The following is a 27443-nucleotide window of genomic DNA, read 5'->3' on the forward strand; positions in this document are numbered from 1 at the left end:
GGGGTTCAGAGTCCAGGCAGAATGTCATCAGCCCTGCCCCTGCCCTTGCATCTGCTGACTATCTATGGCAAGGCTGTGAAACACCCATTCCTCCTTCATGGGACTCTCAGTTCACCCGGCACCAAGCTTTCGCATGCTAGTGTGCATGTAGCTGGAGTCAGCTTCAAAGGGGGAGCATGCAGAAAGGACGCTGCATCACCCAGTGGCTGATAGGAGACTCTGTGGTCCTGATGAAGGGCCTTTATCGACCTCTCTCTGCAGATGAGGCTGCATTGCTCATGGGCCCGGGGACGGGATCCCATCCGTCTGGGGCACGGAACGCCAGGAGGCTGGGATTTCTCATCCAAAGGCGACAAGGAGTTCACACTGGGAGGCATTAGTCTGATGAGTTCCCTGCAAGTGGAGGGGCTGTCTGGCATTCATCACAGCCAAGGGGAAGGCAGTGCCGGGCTCTTGGACCAATCCCCCAGGGGTCCATCCTTTCTGGAAACTTCAGAACCTTGCCAGGTCTGAAGACAAGGATGGAAAACCATCCTTGGAGTGGTTCGGGACCTCTATGTCATCCTCAGATGCCTCTCTGCCAGGGTAGGAACTCTTCATGAGAACTTGGGTGGGTAACGCAACACTCTGAGCCTCAGTTTCTCTGTCTGTGAAGTGATGCAGGAAGGAGACCTCCCTCCTGAGGACTGCAGAGCTAGAGTGACACCTCATGCCATCTGTCTCACTCCAGGCACAGTAGATGCCCTGTCACTGCTGCTCCCGGCTTCCACCCCCACTTTATTATTCTACTAAGCTATCCTCCCTCAGACAGCCAAACATGGCTCATCTTTCACCTCCAGCATGAAGCATGGTGAATGCATGCGTGGACAAATGAATGGATGGAAGAAACCCAGTTTCTCTCTCCGTATGTTTGCAGGAGTGCACTTAAATGTAGAGGCTCCAGGACAACCCTCTAGTCTTTGCCAGGGGTATCCATCTCTTTTTTTTTTTTTTTTTAAAGACAGGGTCTCTCAGAGATCTGGAGCCTGGCAAGTAGATTCTGCTGGCTAACCAGTGAACCCCACAGAGCCACCTGTCCCTGCATCCCCAGCACAAGACTAATCAGCACTAGCTAATTAGCACCTACACTGTGTCTAGCATTTTAAAGCTGTGTTCTTGGGATTAACCTCAGGTCCTCATGCCTGAGCTTCCAACAGGCACTCTATAGACTGAGCTGCCTCCCAGCCCAGAACACTGGGCATTCTGCAGGGAAAAATAAGTGGCGAGAGAGACTGTGTGGTCCTTTGCATGTTCTTCCCCCTTTTGGTTTCAGTTCACTGCTGCACATCTGCACTAACAGACACGTTTAAGAGAGATGGCAAATTACGTCATCTCAGTCCCTCACTTAGGTACCCCAGTGGCCTTGACGTAAAGCCCCAAACCTTTCCTTGGGTCAGCTCAGTAGGTAACACCTCCTCGTCAGCCTCTCCTGGGCCCCTCCTCTCTCTTTCCTGCATCTTGCTTGGTCTTCCTAAATTCCCCCACTCCACAGCATCTTATGGCACAATCCTCCCACCCCCCAACACCATCACGTCAGCCCCTGTCTTCCACAGCTCTAAGCTCAAGATCCTACACACAGTTTCCTTTATTGTGTCTCAGATTTGAAGATCCAGTAGGGGTGCTATGTAGGGGGTACTGAATTTCTATGGCCTCTTGGTACTGGACACACTGCCATTCAATCCTTCCGGCCACTGCCTTCCAACATCTCCGGTCCTCGTCTGCAGAATCTTTGAGGTCCCAGGATGCTTTGAGATCTCTTCAGATCCTCCAAGTGTGTGCTCGTGCTCATTCTCCATAGCTCTCGGGGGTTCAGAGTCCAGGCAGAATGTCATCAGCCCTGCCCCTGCCCTTGCATCTGCTAACTATCTGTGGCAAGGCTGAGAAACACCCTTCACACCTTGAGCCAGCACCAAATGCTACCCAAAGGGTCTGTTTGAACAGGACGGCTGTGGGGGTAATATCCCTTGAGATCCCCAACCTACATTGAAATTATGGGTCTGTCCAGTCCTGTGAAGACTTCATGGGCTCATACTGTAGTCCTATGTAGGTCATTGGAACTGTGGGCAGCTAATGCTATGCTAGCCATTCTGGGATTAGCTTCCTGTCTTGGATCAGCCGTCTAGTATGACTTGGGGGCATTAGACACTAATGGAGCCAATCTGGGAAACTTTAGCTCCTCCTCTGGTAGCATAGCCATTTTTTCTGGTCCCCTATCCCCTGCCAGTCTAGCTTTGCCTGGATGAAACACATCCTGGTTTCACCCTTCATCCTCACCTTGCTGACAGCCACTACCTTCTCCCTGTTCCTACTCCAGAGGGTCACTTCTCTGTCCCCAGATGAGGCGATAGTGCAGAAGAAGCCCCAGGGCTTGCCCTACCACCCTCAACTCCTCAGTCTATGGTGTAAGAGGTCACTGCCTGTGGCATTCCCCCTTGCCCTGAGGCAGGGTGACTGCAGAAGCAAGCATGGTGGGGGCAAGAGCTGCTGGAGCCAGGCATGTTTTATGGCTCTGCCCAGACTGCTAATGGCCTCTGTGACATTGCTGCTCCAGCAACAGCCACAGAGAGGTCATCCATCAGGGGGCGCCTCCCCAGCAGCCCCCACCTCCTCTCAGATCATCTGTCCTGAGAGAAAACACTGCCAGGAGACATTCTCCTGGCTGGGGGTTAGCAAGTGGCCAGCATCCTCTGCTAGGCTCAGCAAGGGCATGGAGACTCCGGCCAGATAATAGCCAGGTGTGGATGCATGTGTGTGTAGGTGTTCATCCATGCATGTATACCCAAATGTCTGTCTTTGGATATGTGTATCCAGAACACATTTGTTTGTGTGTCATGTATAAAGCCTGTGTACGTCAATGCTTATATTGACATGGGGTAAGGAGGTGTAGATATTAAAATGAGTATTAGTATGTGATTCCATCTTTACCTTGCACACGCGTTTGTTTAAATGATCTACGTGCTGCATGCCTGTAGACATGTCTATGTGATTCTGTTTCCTTAGCATGTTTCCTTAGCATGTTTCCTTAGCATGTCAGCCTGTGTGCGCGCTCTGCCATGTGCCTGCCTGTTAAGGAACTCTCTAAGTGTCTGTGTCATCAATGCCTATGTCACTTCATTTAATCAGGACAAAGTGCACCTACTCAGTGCTCACCTTGTGTTTGGTGCTGACATCACAGCGCTGAATAGCCTCTGCTTATACTTCATCAGGGGAACAGACAGGAAAATAAAACAATGAAAAAATAAGGTGGAGGCTGGAGATAGAGCTTAATTTGTAAAGCAATGGCCATGAAAGCACTGGGGACATTAAGCTCAGTCTCCAGAACCTACATTCAAAAAGCCAGGCTGAAGTGGGAACGTTTGGGTTCTTTGGGTTGTGTCACACAATGCTTCCCTGGAAGCAGACACATGAGAGGGTATTTTGCTGAAGCAGACACATGAGAGGGTATTTTGCTGAAGCAGACACATGAGAGAGCAAATGATGTTTTGCTGGAGAAGATGTTTGAGAGGGCCTGTGATGTTTAGAAAGAATATAAATGTAACCCCACAGGCAGTGCGAGGAAGCTTTTGCATTGCTACGCCTTGCAATGCTTTGCTGGCCCTCGCTGACCTTCACTTCGCAGAGAGTAACGTGCCACAGAACGTCTCATGGTATCCCAACAGCTCCTTACGGCTTCTGCTAACTCCTGCTGGTTCAGTAGAACCTTGTGCTTCCTGCCGGCTCAAGCTGCAGCTACTGATTCGTATTTGGTGTTTGCTATTGGGCTAGATTGCTGACATCCTGACAACAAAGACTGGGGTCGCCTCCAAGAACTGCTTCTAAACAGGTCTACATCCCCTTTCCCTATTAACCTTCTTTCTCCACTGCCTCCGGTTGGTAGGCTAGAGGGGAGGTTGAAGCATTTAAGAACCATTATTAAAGTAGGTTTTGAAAAATCTTAGCTTACACCAGGTTTGAGAGTGTGTACTTATAACCCCAGGGCTGGAGAGGTGGAACCCATAGACTGATGGTGCTCACTGTGAGCTTACTCTGGCAAGCTTCAGGCGAGCGAGAGATTATGTCTCAAAAAAAAAAAAACAAAAACAAAAACAAACAAACAAACAAACAAACAAAAAACAAAAAAAAAACCAAAACCAAAACCAAAACCAAAAAAAACCCCAAAAAACAATGTGGGTGCCATCTGAAAAAAATCAGAGGTTTGCCTTTGGCCCCCACACACATGCAGAACTGCATACACCTGCACGTATGTACACACCCTCTTATAAACAAACACATACACAAATTAAGCTGGGCCAAGAGATAAACTTTGGGTTGGGGTAGAGTTGCTATTTTAGCAGTGTTCAGAAAGGGCTTCTCAGTGGAGAGTGACATTGAACAGAAGTATAAATAATATGTACATGTGCACACACATGCACACATGGGCTTTCACACACACATTTAGTTAGGTCAAGAAAGACTCTGGTGGGAATGGGGTACTATTTTAATAAACATATCAGTCAAGGTTCTCTAAAGGAACAGAACAGATAGGATGAATAAATATATTAAAAGGGGATTTATAGATTGGCTTTCAGGATATGATACAGGTATTCCAACAATGTCTGTCTCACATTGGAGAGGCCAAGAATCCAGTTGTTGCTTAGTCCTCAAGGCTGAATGTCTCAGTGGTCCCAATCTGGTGTCAAAGGCCTGGAAGATTCCTGGAGAACAGCTGATCTTCAGTCTTTTAGAATCCTGAAGAAGTCACATCTACAGAGCAGGTGATCTTGTGAGCAAGAGTGAGAGGAAGCAGGCAAAAGTCGATTCCTTCTTCTATGTCCTTGTATGTGGGATGCCACCTGAACGTACCACCCAGATTTAGGATGGGTCTTCCTGCTTCAAATAATCTGATCAAGAAAATCCCTCAAAGGAGTATCCAACATCTTTGGGTTTAATTGATTCCAGATGCAGTGAAGTTGACAACCAAGATTAGATATCACAAAAATGTCAGTGGTGGTGGGGGAACTGTGGAAAGGTAAGAATAGTTTGTAGGATTTGGTCAAAGTCCTAACAGTTTGAAAGTTAGGAAAAAAATGGCTGTCATGGGTTATGGCACACAGAATTAAAAAGTAATCCATAAATTTTATCAATATTCCCAGAGAGAACAGGGGAAAGTTCTTCACAGACAGTGTACAGTGCTGATACTGAAGTGATAAGATTATGAGAATTCCCATTTTGCAGTCAGCAAAGCAGTATCTGCTCCAGGTAAGGCTCCCTCATGGATGCTAACACCTTCGAATGGAATCTTAAGGAACGCAATATGGACACATAGTTTTCAAAAATTACTCAGCAAATTGTTTTCCTGTTTCAAATAGGGAGTCTTCTTTCCCAGGGCAGACTCTGGCGCTGCCCATTATCTAAGTGGTTGGGATGCTGGTGTTGCTGACAGTGGACTGCAGGACAGTTCAAACAGGGACCCTGCAGGGTTGCCCTTGGATTGAATGAGGCATTGAAAGGCTCATAAGAATATTGATTATCTTCCACCTTTGGAACTTGATCACTTTGAGAGGAGGTGGTGGTATTGATTAAGATGGGGAAGAAAAATAAGTCCCTCCTACTGGCAGGCTAAGGTCTAGGAGTCAGGCAGTTAGAGTTGTTGAAGAGGCAGCTTGCTTTATGAACTTTATGAGTGGTAGCTCATGACCGGGCTTAGAGATGGAGAGGGGAATTCAGGAGTCTCTGTACCACGTGACCAGTGTTGTAAAAAATTTTAATCTCAATCCAGGGCTTTTACCCAGCCTTTGATCATTTAGTTCCTGGATAAAAGACACACACAACCTTTATATTTACAACAAGCCTTTATCAGCACAAGAGCTGGGCAGATACCTACCCTCTAAGCTGTTAGGATCTACTTTCCTATAGATAATTCTGAGTTATTACTTACTATGTTTCATCTGGGCTGCCTTAACTCCAATTGGCCAGCCCTCAGGGCCACGTTTTCATAAACTCACCTAACCCACGGTGGCTTCTCCTTCCTCCTCATCCTTTTCTCTTTTATTGTTCTTTAAATTCAATACCTTATCAGTTTAGACTTCTGGGACCTTTTAGTTGGCACCTTGTGCTGCATTCACCCCACCTAGCTGTTCAGCCAGCTCAGGGCTCTTCGCTCAGCCTCCTGCCAGCCCTGGCCATCATGCCCAGGCGTCTGCCTGTAGTTTGTGCCCCATGTGCCTTGCTATGCTTGGTTGTGTTGGCATCTCTCACCAGACAGTGGACTCAGGAACCAGACTAGGGCTCATGTTGGACCCCAATATCTTGTAGAAATTTTTAATCCTGGTCTGGGGTTTCTACCCCTCCTTTGATCGATCATTTTGATCATGTTAGTTCCCAGATAAAAGACACACACACAAAACCTTATTTATATTTACAATAAGCCGTAAACAACAGAAGAGCTGGGCAGATATCTATTGTTTATGTTATTATAATCTACTTTCCTATAGATAACCCTGAATTATTACTTACTATGTGTAGTGTGTCTCCAGGTGGACCGCACTACCAACCCCTACCCAGTTTCCCTGGATCTGTGGATGAAAGACACACACTAGTTTATTTTTAATATGCTTTTTAGCTCAATAGTCGGGCACTTCTAAGCCTCCCTCGGCTAATGTGCCCTTACCTTCACACCCAGCTCAGCACCTCTCATTCTGCCCTCAGCTTCAGTTGCTCATTTACCTTTAAAAGTCCTAGATCATCACCATAAATCTGCCCTCAGCTCACTTGCCAGGTCACCTTCTCTTTGCTCAGCCCCTACATCTGCCTTCAGCTTAGCTGTGCTTCTAATCTCCTGCCTGCTACCCCAGGCCCAGTTGGGGGATTGGCCAATGGTAACTCTTCTTGAGATCTCACATGGCTGGTGGCTCTCTCCCTCTGAAGCATGGCGAAACTCCTCTTCTGTGTCCCCTAGCCTGCCTGTGGGAACATGGAAGTCCCCAACCCCCCAGCTATTGGCCGCTAGCATCTTTATTGTTTGATCAAGAATCAATTGGAGAACAGGGCCTTCAACATTCACACACAGATTCCAGATCTAAAATGTACTTGGGCCAGCGGAGCTCCAGGCAGGGGAAGTTCCAGGGGCTGGGGCGTTTGCACACTGATAGCCATGACACAGGAGAGGGAGAGAATGGCAGATGGTAGTGGACATCAAGGGAGAATTGCCAGAGCCATTGTCTCCAGTAGGTAGCACAGATGCAAGTCAAGCTACCCCGGGGTAGGACACTGGTGAACTGGAGCCTCGTCATTCACTTCAGCAAGAGGGAGTCAAAAGTGAGCTTATCTCAGTCTGTGTGAATGTGTGTCTGGAGTCCACTGAGCAGAAGGTGGGCTGTTCTGTAACCCAGTCTACGTCACAGAGTGGGCAGCATACACAGTGGGTACACAGGCAGCATAGCATTACTGGCAGGAGATAGCAATGTGCTATTCAGAGCTTACAATCAAAACGTATAGATTGCTCATCTCTGGGATTGCCAGTTTAGTAGTCTCATAGTTTGGGCTGCAGTTGACTGTTAACTATATTAACAGTGTAAAACAAACCCAAAAGTCTAGGAGGGAGGGACTGCATGGGGATGTTGAAAAATAAGATACCAAGTTTTAATGGATGCTAAAAAGCTTAGCAGGTGACATTAGGGATGGGTGCTTTAGAAAGATCACTGGGGAGAGTGAAGGCTGCCAGTTAGAAAGCCAGTTTGGAGGCCTTCATGCTGGCCACTCCCTCTGTAATCACGTGGCTCCCAGCTCTCCAGGGTATCAGAGAACCAGAGGATCAAGTTTATCATCAGTCATTGCAAGTTGCCCCCACCCCCATCCCCACCATCAACAAGAACAACAAATACAGACTGGGAAACAAACCATAAACACCGAACCTCTCACAGCCCTGTGGAGGGAGATACCTAAGGTCAGATGCTGGTGACTGTGTTTCTTGAGGGTCCCTCTCCCTGGGCTGTGGACAGCTACCTTCTGAGTGTGTCCTCAGCACACGGAGGACTCCAGTGCCTTTTCTTAGAAAAGCACAGGTTCAGGGGCTGGAGAGATGGCTTAGTGGTTAAGAGCACTGACTGCTCTTCCAAAGGTCCTGAGTTCAAATCCCAGCAACCACATGATGATCCATAACGAGATCTGACTGTCTCTTCTCGAGTGTATGAAGACAGCTACAGTGTACTTACATATAATGAATAAATAAATCTTTTTAAAAAATAAAAAGAAAAGAAAAGCACAGAATCACTAACCATGGGCTGGAGAGATACTCAGGACTGGAGGGGTAGACGATATGGAACCGTTTGCATTGCTAGCATCACATGGTGGCCCAAGCATCTATAACTCCAGTTCAAGGGAATCTAATGCTGGAAGACTGGCCTGCACTGGCACTGCATGCGTGTGGTGCAGGACACACATGCAGGCAACACATCCATGCACATAAAACAAAATAAAAATAAATCTTAAGCCAGGCGTAGTGAGTGGTGCATGCCTTTAATCCCAGCACTCGGGAGGTAGAGGCAGGCAGATCTCTGAGTTCGAGGCCAGCCTGGTCTACAGAGTGAGTTCCAGGACAGCCAGGGCTATACAAAGAAACCTTGTCTCGAAAAACCAACCAACCAATCAATCAATCAATCAATCAATCTTAAGCCAAAATTTAAAAGGTATTAATCCCATCAAAAGACCTCACCCTCATGACCTCGCCTAACTCTGAAAGGTCCCTTTCAGATGCTCTGGGGGTTGGGGCTTCAGTGTATGAATAGGGGTCACAGTTATTCCTGTGGCAGTCTTCATGGGGCATGGGGAGGCCTTGAGCACTGGGGTGACAGGTCCCCTCACTTGGTTGTCTGGGTGCCCCTACTTACACTGTGATGTTCCAGGCTGTCAGGGTGAAGCCCTGTACCCTGTAGCTGGAATGCACTCTCCTTTGTGGGTACTCCATGCTAGGAGATAGTTCCTTATGAACTAAGTGGAAGTCCCAAACTCAGAGTCACCAGGCACCGGAGTCTGTGACTCACAGCAGGAGAGATAGAATAGAGGAGCAGACAGGTCAGACACTGTTACTCAGAAACTTCTAGAAGGACATCATTTGATGTGCATGTCTTTCTTCTTTCATCTTGGATTTTTTTTTTAAACAAAAACTCTCCAGTAAGGTATGGTTGACAGACAAAAAGTACACACCTACTATGTAAAACTGGATTAGATTCGGGATAAGCGCATGCCCACAAAACCATCAAAGCCATAGACATAGTGATCAGGAAAGAGCTGGGGATGAAGATACAAAGTGGAAAACTGACTTTCTATGCACAAGATCCTGAGTTACAGCCCAGTCCTGTAAGAAAGCCTGTCTGTCACCCCTCGTGGTGTCCTCCCAATTGTCATTTCCTCCCCCTTTTCCATTTAAAACAAAATAGCTTTTTCAGATTAAAAAGTCTATGTATATGAAGTGTAAGTGAGCTGGAGAGATGACTCGGTGGTTAAGAACACTTGCTGCTCTCACAGAGGACCCGGGATGTTTCCCAGCACCTACACCGTGACTCACAACCACCTGTAACTCCAGTTCCATGGGATCTGATGCTCTCTTCTGACCTCTGCAGTCACATGCTCACAAATGTAAAATAAACGAATCTAATAAAGATGTGTGTCTACATATTGTGGTTTGATTGAGAAATGTCTCTCATAGGCTCATGCATGTGAATGTTTGGTCCTGAGTTGGTGATGCTGTTTGGATTGGGGTGTGTGTGTGGATTGGGGTGTGTGTGTATTGGGGTGTGTGTGTATTGGGGTGTGTGTATTGGGGTGTGTGTATTGGGGTGTGTATTGGGGTGTGTGTATTGGGGTGTGTGTATTGGGGTGTGCGTGGATTGGGGTGTGCGTGGATTGGGGGTGCGTGGATTGGGGGTGTGTGGATTGGGGTGTGTGTATTGGGGTGTGTGTATTGGGGTGTGTGTGTATTGGGGTGTGCGTGGATTGGGGTGTGTGTGTATTGGAGTGTGTGTGGATTGGGGGGTGTGGATTGGGGTGTGTGTATTGGGGTTTGTTTGTTGGCGTGTGTGTATTGGGGTGTGTGTGTATTGGGGTGTGTGTGGATTGGGGCGTGTGTGTATTGGGGTGTGTGTGATTGGTGTGTTTGTGGATTGGGGTGTTTGTGGATTGGTGTGTGTGTGTATTGGGGTGTGTGTATTGGTGTGTGTGTATTGGGGTGTGTGTGTATTGGGGTGTGTGTTGGGGTGTGTGTATTGGGGTGTGTGTATTGGTGTGTGTGTGTATTGGTGTGTGTGAATTGGGGTGTATGTGTATTGGGGTGTGTGTTGGGGTGTGTGTGGATTGGGGTGTGCTTCAGAACCTTTAGGAGGTTCAGCTTTGCTGGGGGCAGGCTCTAAGTGCTTATAGACTCACCGTACTTCTTGCTCAAACTCTGCTTCCTGCTTGTGGATGGAGATGTGATATCTCAACTTCCTAGCCTACCTACCTGCTGCCATGCCTCCGGACCCTGGTGGACTCTCCCTCAGGAACAGTAATTCCAGATTAACTCTTCCTTCTGTAAGTTGCTTCTGGTCATGGTGTTTTATCCCAGCAATAGAAAGTAAGTGATACATGTGTGTGCACACACACAGACACTACATACATGCAAATGTATATTACCTAACATATGCTATGGTTGTGCTTATTTGCATATATGATATAGTTAATCTCAGAGTTCATTCACTAAAATAGAGTGCCTGGGTGACACACACATACATGATACATAATACAAATATATGTATATATTATGGGTGTGCATATTTACATATATAATGTAGTTAATCTCAGAGTTCATTGGTTAAGTATATTTATAGAATATCTGAGTAACAGAGGTTCCAGTAGCTCCCTAATTTTTACCTTTTGCCTTCTATACTTCTGTAGTTAACAATATTCTTTCATAATAAAAATATTCTTGTGGGGCTGGAGACAAGGCTCAGTGGTTAGGAGCACCGTCTGTTCTCCTAGAGGACCTGGATTCAGTTCCTAGCACCCCCATGGCAGCTCGAACCTCTCATAACTGCAGTTCCAGAGGACCTGAGGCCCTCCTTGGCCAACTTTGGCACCAGGTACACATGTGATACACAAACATACCTGCAAGCAAAATATTCCTACACGTAAAACAATAATTTAAAAAATAGTGTTTGTTCTGTTTATGTGATTTATTCTCCAAACCAACCTCAGTTTCCTGATCCTCGCCTTTCCCCACACTTCACACACCTCATGTCAGACACGCTCAGGGACTTGCTGATCATTACTGGACAGACCCATATTACATCCCTGCCTTGATTTTCTCAATTAGCAATACATGGTGGAAACCCTATTGTCAGGTTTTCTTCTTCTTTTAAGTCTTTTTTTTTTGTGTGTGTGTGACGTGAAACGTTCTCCTATAGATGAATTCTCTCTAGCTCTTTAGCCACAGCAAAAACTGCTACACCTTCATCTATGCCCACACCTGAGAGCCTTTGTTTATTTCTTTGGGAGTCTTATGAGCAGGGATATTGGTTGAAAGATATACATGTGTGTGTGTGTGTGTGTGTGTGTGTGAATGCACGCACACATTTAAAATAGTTTCTTTTTTTTTTTCCATATAGCTTTCCCCATCAGGCAGAATTAATTCTATTGTCACTGACTATCCTTAAAAATCCACTTTCCCTTGCATTCTCTTTAGGAGTAGGTGTGGATGCTCTTGAATCCTTGCCAATCGTATGGGTGAGAAGCGCCACCGCGTTGCTATTTTAATTTGCATTTCCCCGAGTGCAGGAGCTCCAGCCATATGTTTATTGGCCATTGGAGTTTACTCTTCTCCTGCCTATTCACGTCCTGGGAATCATTTTCTGTCGGATGCTTTGTCTTTTTCTTAACAATTTGTAGGAGCTGAAAATTAACCCTTTGTCTGCCACAGGCACCGGGAACACATTCGCCTCCCATTGACTGTGTGTCTTTTAATCCTGTTTATGGAAATCTAAACATGTTTAAATTTAAATTTTACATGGCTCAGTGGGTAAAGGAGCTTGCCAGGAAGCCTGAAGGTCTGAGCTAGATTCCCAGGACATACATGGGGGAAGGAGACAACCAAGTTCCAAACATTCCCCTACCTCCAGAGTGACACACGTGAATGAATGAATGAATGAATGAGTGAATGAATTTTTAAAATTAAGTTTTATGTAGTACATTCCCTCCCCCAAACAATATAGTACCAATAAAAGACAGAGACATTAGAAAGTTATTAGATGTATGAAGATATGAGATAACAAGGTGACCCACACCTTAGAGTTGAGAGGCAAATATTTCAAGGCTGTTGTTATAACTCTGCTCAAGGACATGGAGGAAAGTGTGCTAGCAACTAATGATTAAAAAGAAAATATAAGCCAAGAAATAGGTTCATGTCATAGCTAGCTTCGATGGTCAGCCTGATGCAAACCTCAAGTCCCCTGGAAGATGGAACCTCAACTGAAAACTTGTCCAGCTCAGGCTGGCCTGTTGCCATGTCTACGAGGCATCTTATTAACTGTTAATTGATATAGGAAGGCTTGGTCCACTGTGGGCAGTGCCATCCATAGGCATCCTGGGCTGTATAAGAAAGGTAGGAGAGCACAGAGCAGGCAAGCCAGTGAGTAGCATCTCTCCATGGCCTCTGCTTCAGTTCCTGCCTCCAGTTCCTGCCTTGGGCCATTTCCTATTTGAGTTTAAATTGTATGTGTGCTATGAGGCTAGGATCCAACCCCATTTTCTTGCGAAAAGATTGCCACTTGCTTTCAGTTCTTATCAAATTTGTGTTCTGGCAATGTCATGCTTGTGTATAACATATTCTGATGACTTTCTCCCCCACACCCTCTCATCTCCCTTCCAGTCCTATCACCACCATCTCCTTCCCTTCCCAGGTCATGACTTCTGATTTGTTTTGTGACCCACTTCATTTAACCAGGGCCATTTCTGTGAGCCTTGGATGGGAGATATCAATAGGAGCCGGGTTTGGTCCTCTGTGGGTAAGCAAGGGCTCCCCCCTCTCCCTGGATCTTTCCCTAGGAAACAGTTCATCAGCAGGGGGCGGGGCCTTGTGAGCCCCTCCTCCATCCACACCGGACTGCTAACTGGCCTTTCTTGTCAGACCTCCAGCCACCCACAACTACTCTGTGTTTCCAGAACATGGCATTTCACAGCCATTCTCCCTAACATTTGGCTTTTATATTCTTTCTTCCCCCTCTTCTGACGTGTTTTTTGAGTCTTGCTTGGAAGGGATGGTATAAATGTCTTGTTAGGGATGGGTTCCCCTCTGCCATTTACTCTCAGAGAGAGCTCCTTTTGTTCTTGTGATTTCTTAATTAGTGCCCCCCCTTACTAAAATGAAATACTGTTTGTTGAATTGCGGTGATGTGTGTGTATTCGAGAGTGCGCACTCGAGAGAGTGTGCATGTGTTCGTGTACACATGGAGACAGAGAACAACATCAAGTGTCATTCCTCAGGAACCATTTACCTGGGATCTTTTGAGACAAAGTCCATCACTGCCCTGTAACTCACCAAGTAGGGTAGGCTGGGGGTCCACCTGTCTCTGCCTCCCTGCAGTTAAGATCACAAGGGCTGGAGTCACCGCACCTGACTCTTCTATACAGGTTCTAGGGCTTGAACTCGGTGCACAGAGAACGCTGTACCAATCTCTCCATCTCCCAGCTCAGAACTGACACGCTTATATCAAGGACTCATCCAAATATATAGTGTAGAGTTCCAATTTCTTCACAATACATTGTTAAAAACGTGAACTCATTTTTCACAATTCAATGAAAATTTAGGTGAAGTTGAGAATGTTTTGTGCATCCCCGTATTGTCTGAAACGTAAGGAAGAACATTTGTTGGAATAATTGAGCATAATTCTTCTCTTGACAAAAGTTACCCGTGTCTTATGCTAGTTGACAGTTTCATGCTAGTTCATTCCATTGTCAATATGTTTTGTATGTCTGGGTGTGGTGATGCATGCCTTAAATCCTGGCACTGGGGAGGGGGAGGTAGATCTCTGTAAGTTTGAGGTCAGTTAGGGTTACTACAAAAATGTTCAAAAGGCAATTTGCGCACATCTTAAGTTTCTCAGACAATCCATGAATCTATAAAGAATAAAATAAATGTAGCCAATAACAACCATTTCCACCATGTATGGTGCATTTAACAGCAGAACATTTCCCACTTTCTGTGTTCACAGACGAGCACTCAGACCTGCACACATGCATAGTTGGTATATATAGATTCATGTGCACTTGCATCTAATATATACGTCTCAGACATTTATATGTATTTTACCTACACACACACAGGTATTCACACCCAGATGGGCTGACACCAATATTGATTTTAAGAACAGGTTCTTATCTGCAACATGAACTCTTTCCCTAGCACACATTGCCATTTTTACAAAAGGGTATAGATTCCTTTGTAGGATCTATACATTTGCATAGCAAATCCATTTTTTTGTTTGTTTTGGGACAGGCTATCTTTATGCAGTCCTTGCAGATCTGGAAGTCGATATGTAGAACAGGATGGTCTCAAATCCACAGAGCTCCTTCTGCATCTGCCTCTCTAGTGCTGGGATTAAAGGTGTGTGCACGTCCATTATTTAAATGCTTAATTCATTTTCAGACAGACTCTCATTGTGTTGTCCAGGTTGGTCTCAAACTTGGAACCCCCTTGCTTCAACTTCTGAAGGGGTGAGATCACTAGCATGTACCCCCATACTTACCTTCTACTGCTAGTGGACATTTTCAAAATGTAGTGAAAGCTGAGGTGATTGGAGACTATGGTGTGCATTATTGTCCAGTTGACCCATCTTCTGTCCCTCGGCATCCACAGGTAAATTTACAGAAGGGGTTTCTAGAAATCCTCACCTGTGTTGAGAAGCTCTAGTAACAGGGAATGGGCTGGAGAAGCAGAAGTAGGTTAGGTCTGAGCTCTTGACAATCAGGAAATATTTGGTGGCCCAGTGTGTTAGCTTCCTCAGGATATCCAGTGCTGGCAGGATATTGGGCAGGCAAGAGTGTGGTCTGGAAGTTTGGTCAGCAGACTTTTAGTTTATTTTTAAATTATGTATGCCTGTGTGTATCTGCACCTGACTGCAGATGCCCACACAGGACAGAAGAGGGTGCCAGATCCCAGGAGTTGGAGTTATAGGTGGTTGTGAGCCACCATGCATGGCTACTGGCTGTCCACCTCAAGTATTCTTTAAGGAATGCTTTTTACCACTGAGCTATCCATCTCTCCAGTTCCTGGCTTGGTGAGATTTTTGGTTTTGTTTTGTTTTTTGTTGGTTGGTTTTGGTTTTGGTTTTGTGAGACAGTCTCTCTATGTAGCCCTGGCTGTCCTGAAACTCCCTATATAGACCAGCCTGGCCTCCAACTCAGAGATCCACCTGCCTCTGCCTTCCAAGTCCTGAGATTAAAGGTGTGTGCATCACACCCAGCCCCCAGTTTGGTGTTTTGAGACAAGGTCTCACTACATAGCCCTGGATAGCCTGGAGCTTGCTATGTAGACCAGGCTGGCTTTGACTTTGCTGTGACTGAATTTTCAATTCTGCTTTCTGAATGCCAGGACTACAGGTGTGTGCCACCACAGCCAGCCCATGTTCCTTGTTAAGTATGCGTGTACACATCTCTCCTGCTTCCCATAAGCTATTTCCTGCTTTCTGTAATTTTGGAACACACACTCTTTATTTACATGTTTATATTGTATACTTAGCCTGCTGTGGTAGTTGCAGACACATTGGCCTGGCCCTTGGCGCTAAGACGGCCCCCCTCCTGTTTTGCCAATGCTTCATTCTTGTGTTGTTTACTTGCTGATCACCTGGGGCTGATGTAATGTGCAGCAAGAATCAAGAAGCTCTTGTTTCCCATAGGCCTCCGGTTGACTCAGCACTGAGTAGATCCCTCGGGGCTGGAGAGGTGGCTTATAGGTTAAGAGCATTTGCTTCTCTTCCTGAGGACCTCAGTTTGGTTTCCAGCTCCCAAATGTGTGTCACACCACATATAGCTCCATCTCCAGAAACTCCAACACTCTTTTCTTGTCTTTGCAGGCATCCTTTCTGCACATGGCTGCACACACGTGCACTCACATAGACACACACACATAGACACAAAGACACACACAGAAACACAGAAACACACACACACACACTCCTCCCCATTTGACTGTGCCGCTCTTGTCACAGGTTAAGAACACGTATGAACTGGGAGGTAGCTTGGTGGTAGAGTGCTTGCCCAGAGTGCACACATTCCTGGTTTGATCGCCAGCAGTGAAAAGACAAAACAAAATTCCCTCAAAGGTTTTGACAGGATGGAGCTAGTGAGGCAGCGCCTGAGGACTCTGAGTCCCCACACTCACACACAAAGCCAAGCCCTGTGGCACACAGCCTCAATCCCAGTCTGAACAAGCAGATCCTTAGGGCTCCCTGGTCAAGCAGCCTCGCCTAGCCACCAGCCCTAGCTGCCAGTGAGACATCCTATCTCAAACCAGCAAGGTGGCGAGCTCCTGAGGACCTCCACCCCTGCCCCACTGCACACATGTAAGGAAATCACACACTGCATGGCACTGCTTCTGGCTCTCTCGATGTCCTACAGATTAATCGTCTTTGTGGCCGATCAACTACTCTCATTACTCTCCCTTTATTAAAAATATTGCAGTCCAATTTTTACTCCCTTTCTTCAACTTCTCCTCCTTTGTTCTTGGCCACTGGCCTCCTATTAGACTCCAGTGTTAGATGTGCAATTTCCAGCCCCATGGTCTTTCCACCCCCCTCTGCTGAAACACCCTGACGTTTTGGTTCTGGCTCTTCAGTGCTCACCTCCGTAGTCACTTCCTCAGAGAAGGCTTCCCTGAACGTCCCTGCCTAATTGCTCCGGGGAAGCCCACCACACAACCTGGCATCCATTTGTAACGTTGCTTGCAATCTATTTTGCATCTATTTGGAGTATTTGCATTTCTCCTGAGTATCTGATCACATCCCATCTACTGGGCTCCACGGGGTCGAGAGGGCTGTGGTAGTTTTCTTTATTGATGTAATCTCAGGGTTTAGGACAACCAGGCATGCCATCAAAGTTATTTTGCGTAAGTGAAGAAGAGAGTTAAGAACACATATGGTATTTATGGTGACCCGTGTGCACCTGCCTATATGTGCTCTTGCTTGATTGTGTCTGAGAAGAACTTCCAGTGTGTGTACTCTGGTGGGAATTGTATGTAACACACCAAGCTCAAAGCAGGAGACTGGTAGGGGTAGCCCTGCCTGTACGTCCTGTCTGTACCCGACTGTCCCTTTCTTCTCTGAGTGACGAGGAAGATGGAGGTCTCCAGCTGCCTCTGCTCTGCTGCCCTTGTGCAGTTGTCTGCCAGTTGTGCACGCCGATTACTATGAATGCCACCATCTGGTACGCCACGTGGACATCATAATCTTTTCTTAATTACATTAGCAGCGCAATCAGTTACTGCATTACAAGGCCGGCGATGAGCTTTTAAATCTTGGTGGAAATCATAAATAATTGCACTAAGTACCAGGCGCCAGATGTGTGTGCCAACTTTGGTTGCACTAGATAAATAGTAACCTTACCAGAGCGTTAGACAGCAGGCGATCCGGCCGGCCACGGGGCCACACCACACCTGGGTCTTCACTGCAGGAAGGCACCATCAGCCAGTCACACATCCTAAGACAGGCTATGGAAGGAGGCAGACACCCTGGGAGGATGTCAGTGCTGGAGAGAGAAGATGACCCTTAGGACCAGATCCAGACTGGACAAAAAAAGGGATGTTGGGAAAGACAAAGAGAAAATGAAATGGATGGATATATGGGAGGGAGGGAGAGAGAGACACAAAGAGATGCAGAGAGAGAGGAAGACATAGAGAGAAAGAGAGAAGGACACACACACAGCGAGAGCAAGAGTGATAGCAAGAACAGGAATGAGAGACACAGAAAGAGAGAGAATGGAAGGAAGAGAAATGATAGGCCACAGGGAGGCACTGAATGGGAGAAAGCATGGGGTGGGGCACAGAAAAACAGTGAGCCTCAGAAATCCTGGAGGAGCAGGGGCCTGGGGAGACAAAGGGAGTCCTTGTTTCAGCTGAACCTCTGGCAGGCAGCAGGCAGGGACCCCAGCACCAACTCAACTACTGAGGGTAAGAGCCCTGTGACCAGAGAGTGGGTGGGGGAAGTCGTGGCCAGGCCTAGTGGGCTTCCAATAGAAGGATTCTCTTCTTTCCTTGAGTCTAAGAGGGAGGGAGGTGTGATGGCAGGCCCAGAAGCAGCAGTTCTTTTTATTGCAAAGGTCATGGCAGAAGTTTCTGATAGAGGTTGGGGAGTCTTTTGAGGAGCGTGTGTGTGTGTGTGTGTGTGTGTGTGCATTTGAGACAGTCTGATAAGTCACAGCAAGCCAGGCTAAGTGCAGGCCAGAGGAGCATGGAGGCTCCAGAGGATAAGAATGGCATGTAGGAAGGCAGAGAGAGAGAGAGAGAGAGAGAGAGAGAGAGAGAGAGAGAGAGAGAGAGAGAGAGAGAAACAAAGAGAGAGAGATATATGACTGAGAGATGAGATAGGGATAGAGATAGAGAGCTGCAAGCGTGCATGGCATGGCTCAGGTAAAGAAAGCTAAAGGGAGAAGACATGCAGAAGTTTAGGTAAGTGGCAGGTTGAAGGGCTCGCTGCTCACTTACGACATGTCACCCAGATGGACTTTAACAGAGCTTAAACAGTTTAAGCCCCAGGATGAAGAGAAAGGGGAGGGGGCGGGATGAGCCAGATGTGAGCTGGATGCTGAAAGCAGGTGCTCAATGGCACCTGGCTGGCCCGGCAGACAAAGCTGGGTCCTCAGCCTGTACAGGGAAAGCAGCCAAGCCCGTGCAGCCGGGGAAGGCCCAGGGAAGGGCTGTACACGACCACGGGGATAGAGGGAGTAGCAGGAGAGACAGGGACAGCTTGCTACAGTCAGGGACCACCCACACTTCCTACCAAGGCAGTGCCTCTGAGATGGGGGCTTGGAGACTTCTGGACCTGGGACAGCAACTGAGGAAAGGGAGAGACCAGGCTAACCCTGGGGGTGTTACTGTAAGCTACAGCAGGAAAGACCTGTCCCTAACACAGCTCACAGCACTTACTGCTGTGAGAGCAGTGCCCACATCCCCTTCTTACTTCAGGCCAGCCAGATAGGGAGCTGTGTTCTGGGAAAGCCATTTTCAGAGATGGTACGATGCCCTCCAATGGCAGGGCCCTCTTGCTGACTTCCCTGGGGGTGCCCAGAGCATCCTATCAGCCTGTCTCCACCTCATCACACCACATTTGAATAAGAATGACAGCAGGGCACTGACAGGTGTGTGTGAGAATTCTATGATGAAAGACAGAGATCAAGCATTAGGTAAAGAGAAAGAAGAAACCAGGAGGGAAAAGAGGTGGTACATATACTAGCACGTGTTACTAATATCCTGGGAAAGATAAGGCAGCACAGGGGCCATAAAATAAGGTCAAAATGATAGAATTGGAAGGAAATGCCTAGGAAACACAGCGGGGTTGAAAATCAAAGGGAATCCAGAAGAGGTGTGTGTGAGGCCTCAGAAAGATTGAGGCAAGAGGATTGCTATGAGTTCCAGGAGAACCTGGGCTAGAGTAAGACCCTGTCTCAAAAACAAAAGCAAAAAAGGAAGGAGAGAATTAATGACAATAGATGATGTAGTTAAAAACAACAACAACAACAACAATAACAAAGAACAAACAGAAAGGATATCATCAAATACATGATACAAGAAAAAAGTTCCCATGTCAGGTCAGGAGGTCAGAAGGTTAGGAGGTCAGGAGGTCATGCCACCAGGGGATTTGGTGCCTCTGTGGGCATCTGCACAAATGTAGCACACACACACACACACACACACACACACACACACACACACACATCCCTTCCACCCTGAGGACCAAGACCTTTAGAGGACACTCGTCAAACACAGCATGCTCTCAGGGAGGGACAATGGGAGTATAGCAGGAATGGTGCCTGTCTTAGTTAGGGTTGTGAACAGACACCATGACCAAGGCAACTCTTATAAAGGACATTTAATTGGGGCTGGCTTACAGGTTCAGAGGTTCAGTCCATTATCATCAGGGCAGGAACATGGCAGTGTCCAGGCAGGCATGGTGCAGGAGGAGCTGAGAGTTCTACATCTTGTTCCAAAGGCAGATAGGAGAGCACTGGCTCCCATGTGGCTAGGAGGAGTGTCTAAAAGTCTACCCTCACAGTGACACACTTTTCCCAACAAAACCACATCTACTCTAACGAGGCCACACCTCCCAAGAGTGCCACTCTCTAGTCAAGCATACCCAAACTGCCACAGCGCCTTTTGTCATCGGCAGGCATTGTGCTGTTTGACTTCTAAACCACATCCATAGTCTTTGATAGAAATTTAATTGTTCAAGCTGGTGATATAGCTCAGTGGTAGAATGCTTGCCTGATGTGTGTGGGAGGCCCTGGCTTGAGCTTTAGCACTGGAGATGAGGGAGAGGAGAGGAGGAAGAAAAAAAGATTAAAACAAAAATTTTTTTAGGGAAGGTGGCTTGAAATGAAACTAGCAGAGTGTTAAAGGGCACCAGCCCAGCCCTTCTCAGGCTTTTTTAAAAAGTCAAAAATTCCCATGGAGGAGGATTTTCAACAGGAGGAACAATGTAAGCTTTTTTAATAATTATATTTGGTTTCTAGTTGTGGTGTGTGATGGTTAGCTTTAAGGGTCAGTGCAACACAACCTAGAATTACCCGGAGAGAGTCTCTGTGAGGGACTGTCTACATCAGATTGGCCTGTGAGTGTGTCTGTGATGGATTGGGAAGACCCAGCCCACCATGGGCAACACCACTCCCTAGGTAGGGGGTCCTGAACTGTTTAAGGGTATAGCTGCGCACAAACTGACCAATGAGCATGTGTATGCTCGTTTCTCTCTGCTCATGACTGTGGCTGTGATGTGAACAGCAGTTTGAGGCTCCTGCCTTACTGTGATGGATCAGAACACAGAACTGTGAGCTAAAATTAACCTTTACTCATCAAGGTTGCTTCTCAGGTTATTTGATCACAGCAACAGAAATAAAACTAGAACGGTGTTCTAGGCATAACCTTCAGAGCAAGAGGCATTGTCAAGAGGAGCAGGGTATGAACCCAGTGGACCATAGTTCTGAAAACAACTCAACTCACTGTGAGCTTCTAGAAGCAGGAGGCTCTGTGGGACAATGATGGTGGAAAGAGACAACACCATGGGTGAAGCTTGACACACCGCTTCTGGTGGCTCCCTTTGGGTCACCCTAAGGAGAGTGGGTTATTATAACAAACTGCCTGAGATCATCAACTTGCAAAGATAGCATTGGGGGTTCCCGTGGGTGACCAGTTGGCCCCATTGATTTGGGAAAGGGACAAGACAGCAAGCACCATGGAGAGAGGATGTATGTGGAGGGAAATGCTCAACTGTGGCCATGAAACAAAACAAAGGAAAGGGACGTGCCCTAGTCGTCTGATAGTGTCTTGATAGCTCCATCCTGGATATCAAATCCGAGTGAGGCATGAAGACCTGCTCTCCATCCCGTAATAAGAGCACCTGAGACTCAGAGTAGCCCAAGTGAGACAATATATATATATATACACATACATAATATATACACATACACACACACACACAGAGAGAGAGAGAGAGAGAGAGAGGTCCGACTCAGCTCAGAATGGTGGTTGCACCACAAGAGCACAAAGACCAGTTTTGGTTTTTTGGTTGGTTGGTTGGTTGGTTTTTGTTTTGTTTTAATGTGGGTCCTTTCCTTCCTTTCCTCACTGACTGAGTCAGGAGGGTCAGGACGGTCAGGAGGGGCAGACTGTGTCTTACACGACTCTCAGGTCTTGTGGTTCCCTCTGCCACCGTCCGTCTGTTTGAAAGCACGCATGGTTTCATCTCTACCTTTTAATCCTATTTTAAAGTTTATAAAGCTCAGGATCCTGCCACAGCTCCCAGCTTGGCCGTGTCTCTGTTGTAAACTTTTTTTGGTCTGGGTTGAGGATGGAAGCTGGACTAGCAGGTGGGAGCTGGAGCCCGTGGTTCTCATTCATCTGTGGTCAGGCCAAAGCTGAATGAAGGCACTTTTCAAAGGGACCACATTATTACTACTGCTATGATTACTTTCTTTCTCACGGTCTGTGACAAACTCACAGAACACGGAGAACACTCCAGGTACAAACCACAGCAGATAACGAAGCGGAGAGCTTGAGGCTTTGTTTGTATGGACGATCTGAATTCATCCTCTTTCCCTCTCCCTCCCTCCCTCCCTCTCCCTCCCTCCCTCTCCCTCCCTCCCTCTTTCCTCTCTCTCACCCTCAGTCCTCCCTCTCCTTCTTTCTTTCCCTCCCCCTCCCTCTTCCCCCTTTGTCTGAGCAATTTTTTTAAGGATTATGTTGATGGTAGGATTATTCTTTAACATTTTCTATATTAAAAAATCTAATAAATGGTACTTTAAAAAAAGCAATATATAACCAAAAGCTATTAGGAGTACCAAGATGAATCCTGCACCATCACTGTCTTAATGAGCTACCCTGACATTATTGCATTGTTTAGTCTTTGTCAAGTCAAGTAGGCAAAGTAGAAACAAAAACATGGAGGAGATGAGTAATATCGTTAATACAGTTGTTTACTAGGTGTGCGTCACACACGGTAACCCACACAGAACACACAATTCCAACCTGTTTCATTTAGCTCTTAAGAACATTAATCCTTCTCCAATTCACAAAAGCCATGTTTCTCCCTTTTAACAGTTGAAAAGTTTAATCCACAGGAGGGCAGAGGGTGGCTCTGCCTCTGTGAGTTTCTGGGACTATGGCTGCAAGAAGCAGGCACTCCACCAATGTTTATCCCTGTCCAAAGATATGCTCTCTTACTGAATGCATCTTAGTTGTGGACTTGATGGGGTTTTAAATCACCATGGAAACAAATCTCCTGGCGTGTCTGTGGAGTCTTACCTAGATTACGTTGTGGTGGGATGATCCACAGTAAAACTAGGATCTCTGGGCTGAAAACTTTGACTGAGCATAAGGGAAGATGTGAGCTGAGCACCAGCAAATATCACTTTCTGCTCCTGACTGTAGACAGTGGGGCCAACTGCTCCACACTCCTGCTGCATGCCTCCTCTGTCATGGTGGGTCTTCACACTCCTGCTGCATGCCTTCCTGGTCATGGCAGGCCTTCACACTCCTGTCATGATGCACTATGCCTTCCCAGTCATGATGGCCCACATTCCTAATGTATGATAAAATAAACTCCTCTTTTCTTAAGTTGGTTAGGTAACTTGTCATAGCAGTGAGAAAATTAACAAATTCAGCATCCAATTACAGAGTTTAAGCAGTTTGGAAAATGCAGGACGTTCACCTCCAAATAGTTAAAACCAATGTTAACAGCATTTACAACTTTGTGGTGTTTTCTGTAGAATTTTACAAGTTGTTCCAAAATTAACCAAAAAAATATACATACAACATGTGCGCGTGCACAGAGGTTTAGAGAGATGGTTAAACAGTTAAGAGCAGGGGGTGGTCTTCCAGAGGACCCAGGTTCAATTCCAAGCACCCACATAGCGGCTCACAACCATCCTCCAGGTCTAGGCGATCTGATACCCTTTTCTGGCCTCCAAGGCCACCGTACTCTAACAGGATGCACAGACATGCTAGCCAGCAAATCACCCGCACATATAAAATAGCAGAATAAAATGTTATTTATTGTGTGTGCTTGAGCATGTATTGATGCATGCATCACACCATGGCAAACACGTGGACGTTGAGGGACAACTTTTGGGTGTCCACTGTCTCAGTCACCACATGGGTCAAAGGGATGGAAGCCAGCCAGGCAGTCTCAGCAGTGAGTGCGCTACACAGCTCCACCTGGCTGGCCCCATCTGGATTCCCTCTAAGATTTATAATTTCATAAACTTAGAGAACGTGTTTTTTTATGAGTGTGTATCTGCATGAGTGGGCAGGCATGCCGTGTGCCATGTGCCGTGTGTGGAGGTCATAGGACAATTCGGTTTTCTTTCCCTTTCACTGTGTGGACCTTGGTCTTGAACTCAGATCCTCAAGCCTTTTGGGGTACATTCCTTTACCCACTGAGCCATTTCACTGGCGCAAGAGATATTTTAAATGGTGAGATAATAGTACCCCAAAGACAGCCAAATGAACAGAACTAAGTAAAACCCAGAGAATCTTGCCCACTGAGTCATTGGTCTAAATAAGATATGATGTAAACTGTTTGCAGAAAGAAATGTTATTTGACAGACAGCCGTGGAATGATCGCCTCTAGACTGGGAAGAAAACTATATCCTTATCTCACACTCTCCAATAGATAGAAGTCCCAAAAGCAAAAAATAAAGGGATGGGCTGTCAAGATGGTTTAGAAGGTAAGGTGTTTGCTGCCAAGCTTGATGGCCTGGGTTCAAACCTCAAACCCACATGAGTAAGGAGAAAACTCACTCCTACCAGCTGTAGTTCTCTGACCTCTACATATGTGCTGTGACACAGGCAGACACACACACACACACACACACACACACACAAAATTCAATAAAAAAAATAATTTTAAAATTAGCACAATTGTATTAGAAGAAGTCAAGGAGATTTTGTTATCACTTTGGTGTCAGGGGTCTGAGTGGTCACTCTGGGGTTAGGGAACTGTGTGGTCACCCTGGGGTTAAGGGACAAGAGGCAAACCAAGCAGCTCAAAGCCAAGTGAACTTTACCTAAACCTATGGCAATGTGCTGCAAGTACTGACCACCTAGCTACGAGCTAAGGGATTAAGATCAGGAAACCACCATGTTTCAGAGACTGGGGCTGGAGCTATGGCTCGGTGATGAAGAACAGGCACTGCTCTTTCAGGGGAGCTGAGTTCAGCTCCCAACACTCATGTCACATGGCTCCCAACCTGCTGTGCCTCCAGTTCCGGGAGATCTGAGGCCCTCTTCTGGATTTTACACACACACACACACACACACACACACACACAGGGAGAGAGAGAGAGAGAGAGAGAGAGAGAGAGAGAGAGAGAGAGAGAGAGAGAGAATAACAATTCTTCTAAGCCTTAGTGATCATTATTATCTAGGCTATGGCTAAGGTCTAAGTCAGGTGTGGCTAAATCAGCACCTTCCTGACCATCACGATTTCAAATCCCAGTTCTGGTTTTGAGGAGCCACTGCTCAGGCCTGCACCAGAGCCACTCTGCTTCTGACTAGTAATGCCTGGAAGCATCATGGTGTGCCATGTCCACACGTTTCTGCACATTTAGCCATTTTTCAGAGTTTCGGTTTTTTATCTTTTTATTTTTTGTGTGATTTTCCTATTTCACTAGTTCTTATTGTGTAGATTTAAACCATCCAATTAATTTTTAAAATAGAAACAATAAACAAGAATTTCTTTAAAATCTGTAAGAAGAACCGGTGGTGAGTTGGACCAGCAAGTAGAGGTGTTTACCACCAGAGAACAAGGCAGGACAGTGAGGGTGGGCAGGGAGAGAGGGCAAGAACAAGGGTGAAAGGTGGGAGGGAAGGGGCACAGCTAACCACAGAGAAGAGAATGGGGTGTGTGGCAGTCAGAGTGAGGACACTGCTTCATCTCACTGCATGACTAGTTACAAAATAATTTTGCAGAGGTAATTGTCCTCTTGAAATTTTCTCTAAAATATTCATTCACTCATTCAGTGTGTGTATGTGAGTGTTTGTGTATATGTGTATGTGTGTGTATATGTATGTATGTATGATGTATGTATGTATGATGTATGTATGTGTGAGAGTATGTGTGTGTGTCTGTGCCATCACACACCACATGTGGCTATCAGAGAGCAACACAATGTGGGCCCCAGGGATTGAACTCAGGTCATTAGGCTTGGCACCAAGCACCTTTGCCCACTGAACCATCTCACTGGCCCTCATTAGCAATTATTCTTAAGAGCTAATGCATCCAGTGCCCGGGGACGGGAGCAGTAGGTTCATCCACGATCAGAGGGATATAGAGTGCAACTAAAACTGCCTGGGCTGGCACTGCTACTCTGAGAGGCTTTGGGCAAGGCTGGCATGGTCAAGTGCATGCTCTGCAGCCTGCCAGCTCCCGCTCTTGCGTCTCAGCAAAGCCAGATATCAATCATACATACACTGTCAAACATCCCATTCATTGGGAAGACGGAGCCAAAGTGAAAGTACTGTGTTTCAAAAATGTATGAGGAGCAATATCAAGAGAAGAAAGTCAGCAGGAAATCCAGCTAAGCGTTCAATTCAAGAAAAAGACAGAATAAACTCAAAAGGCAATAACAAGGAAATAATAGAAATCAATTCTATATAAAACTAACAGAGGATAGATAAGCAAGACTGAGTTGTTCTTTGTAAATGCTTCATCCACTGTTCTGTTAAGGCAACGTATGAAAAATGCATTTAATTGGGGCCTTGTTTACAATTCAGAGAGTTAGTACCTACTATCATCATCACTATCACCAGCTTCACCAGAACCAGCATCATCACCACCATCACCAGCATCACCAGCATCACCAGAACCAGCATCATCACCACCATCACCAGCATCACCATCACCAGCATCACCAGAACCATCAACATCACTGTCATCATCAAAGTCCATCCACTCTTTACAAACAGAGAAAACATATTATCATCCCCAACAAATTGTGCAGAAAGGTGAATGCTAACTCTTGAAAAGTAATCAGGAGAATGGGCAGGAAGCTACTTTGTCTCACAGACACGTTGCTTAGGAAGTTATAGTATACATGCTATTTACTGGATAATCCCTCTGCTAAGTAAAAAATTAAAATGTAAAAGTTGCCACAACCACTTATATTTAATTAGATTAGAAAATTAAATTGAGATACGAGAAAGAACATACGAGAAGGGAGTGAGAGGATCACCATTACTAAGCCCACTCCCATGCCATTGTCGACATTTGAAGGAAGTTTTAAGGAAATCTTCGAACAAACTATCAAATTAAAGGAATTCAACAAGCCGTATCAGTACGAGTCCCATATATGAAAGCTCTTGTGTTTCTAGACACTAGCAGCAAATGGACTGTGTAACGTTTATAAAAACAACGGAGTAACAGAGTCAAGAAAGAAATGAAAGACTTCTCAGAGGGGCAGACAGTCCATGAACGCTCCGTGACCTAAAGCAGGGGATTTTCTTTAGATAAACATATAAAGTCAACAAACAGCCATCTTAAGACATCAGGAGAGTTTCCTTTGAACCTGATGCTCTTAAGTCAAGCTGTGAAAATGCAGACAAAGCCGGAAATGGATATATGTTTTAAACGTGTGTGCAAACTTAGAGATGACGTAATGCTCTCCTCCCAGCAATGAAGACATCTGATGAGGCCAGA

The 27443-nt window shown here is 46.2% G+C and overlaps 3 long non-coding RNA genes across 3 annotated transcripts in view; 1 reads left to right on the forward strand and 2 right to left on the reverse strand.

Annotated features, from left to right (window-relative positions):
- Positions 1 to 4502: 4502 nt before the first annotated feature.
- The window catches only part of Gm39793, a 33880-nt gene continuing 10939 nt past the window's right edge, over positions 4503 to 27443 (reverse strand). Inside the window, exon 2 of the long non-coding RNA XR_866150.1 lies at positions 4503 to 5828. This is a non-coding gene — a long non-coding RNA (predicted gene, 39793). The remainder of the gene's footprint in view (positions 5829 to 27443) is intronic.
- Positions 12208 to 17994, reverse strand: Gm13403 (predicted gene 13403). The gene is made up of 3 exons (NR_166611.1): positions 17646 to 17994; positions 14793 to 14970; positions 12208 to 13890 (listed from the first exon to the last, which is right to left on the reverse strand). It is a non-coding gene; the product is annotated as a predicted gene 13403 (long non-coding RNA).
- Gm13404 overlaps positions 18122 to 27443 on the forward strand; it is a 75897-nt gene continuing 66575 nt past the window's right edge. The window contains exon 1 of the long non-coding RNA XR_866147.3: positions 18122 to 18208. This is a non-coding gene — a long non-coding RNA (predicted gene 13404). The remainder of the gene's footprint in view (positions 18209 to 27443) is intronic.

The sequence above is a fragment of the Mus musculus genome, chromosome 2, assembly GCF_000001635.26.
Source record: "Mus musculus strain C57BL/6J chromosome 2, GRCm38.p6 C57BL/6J".
NCBI classification, from domain to species: domain Eukaryota; kingdom Metazoa; phylum Chordata; class Mammalia; order Rodentia; family Muridae; genus Mus; species Mus musculus.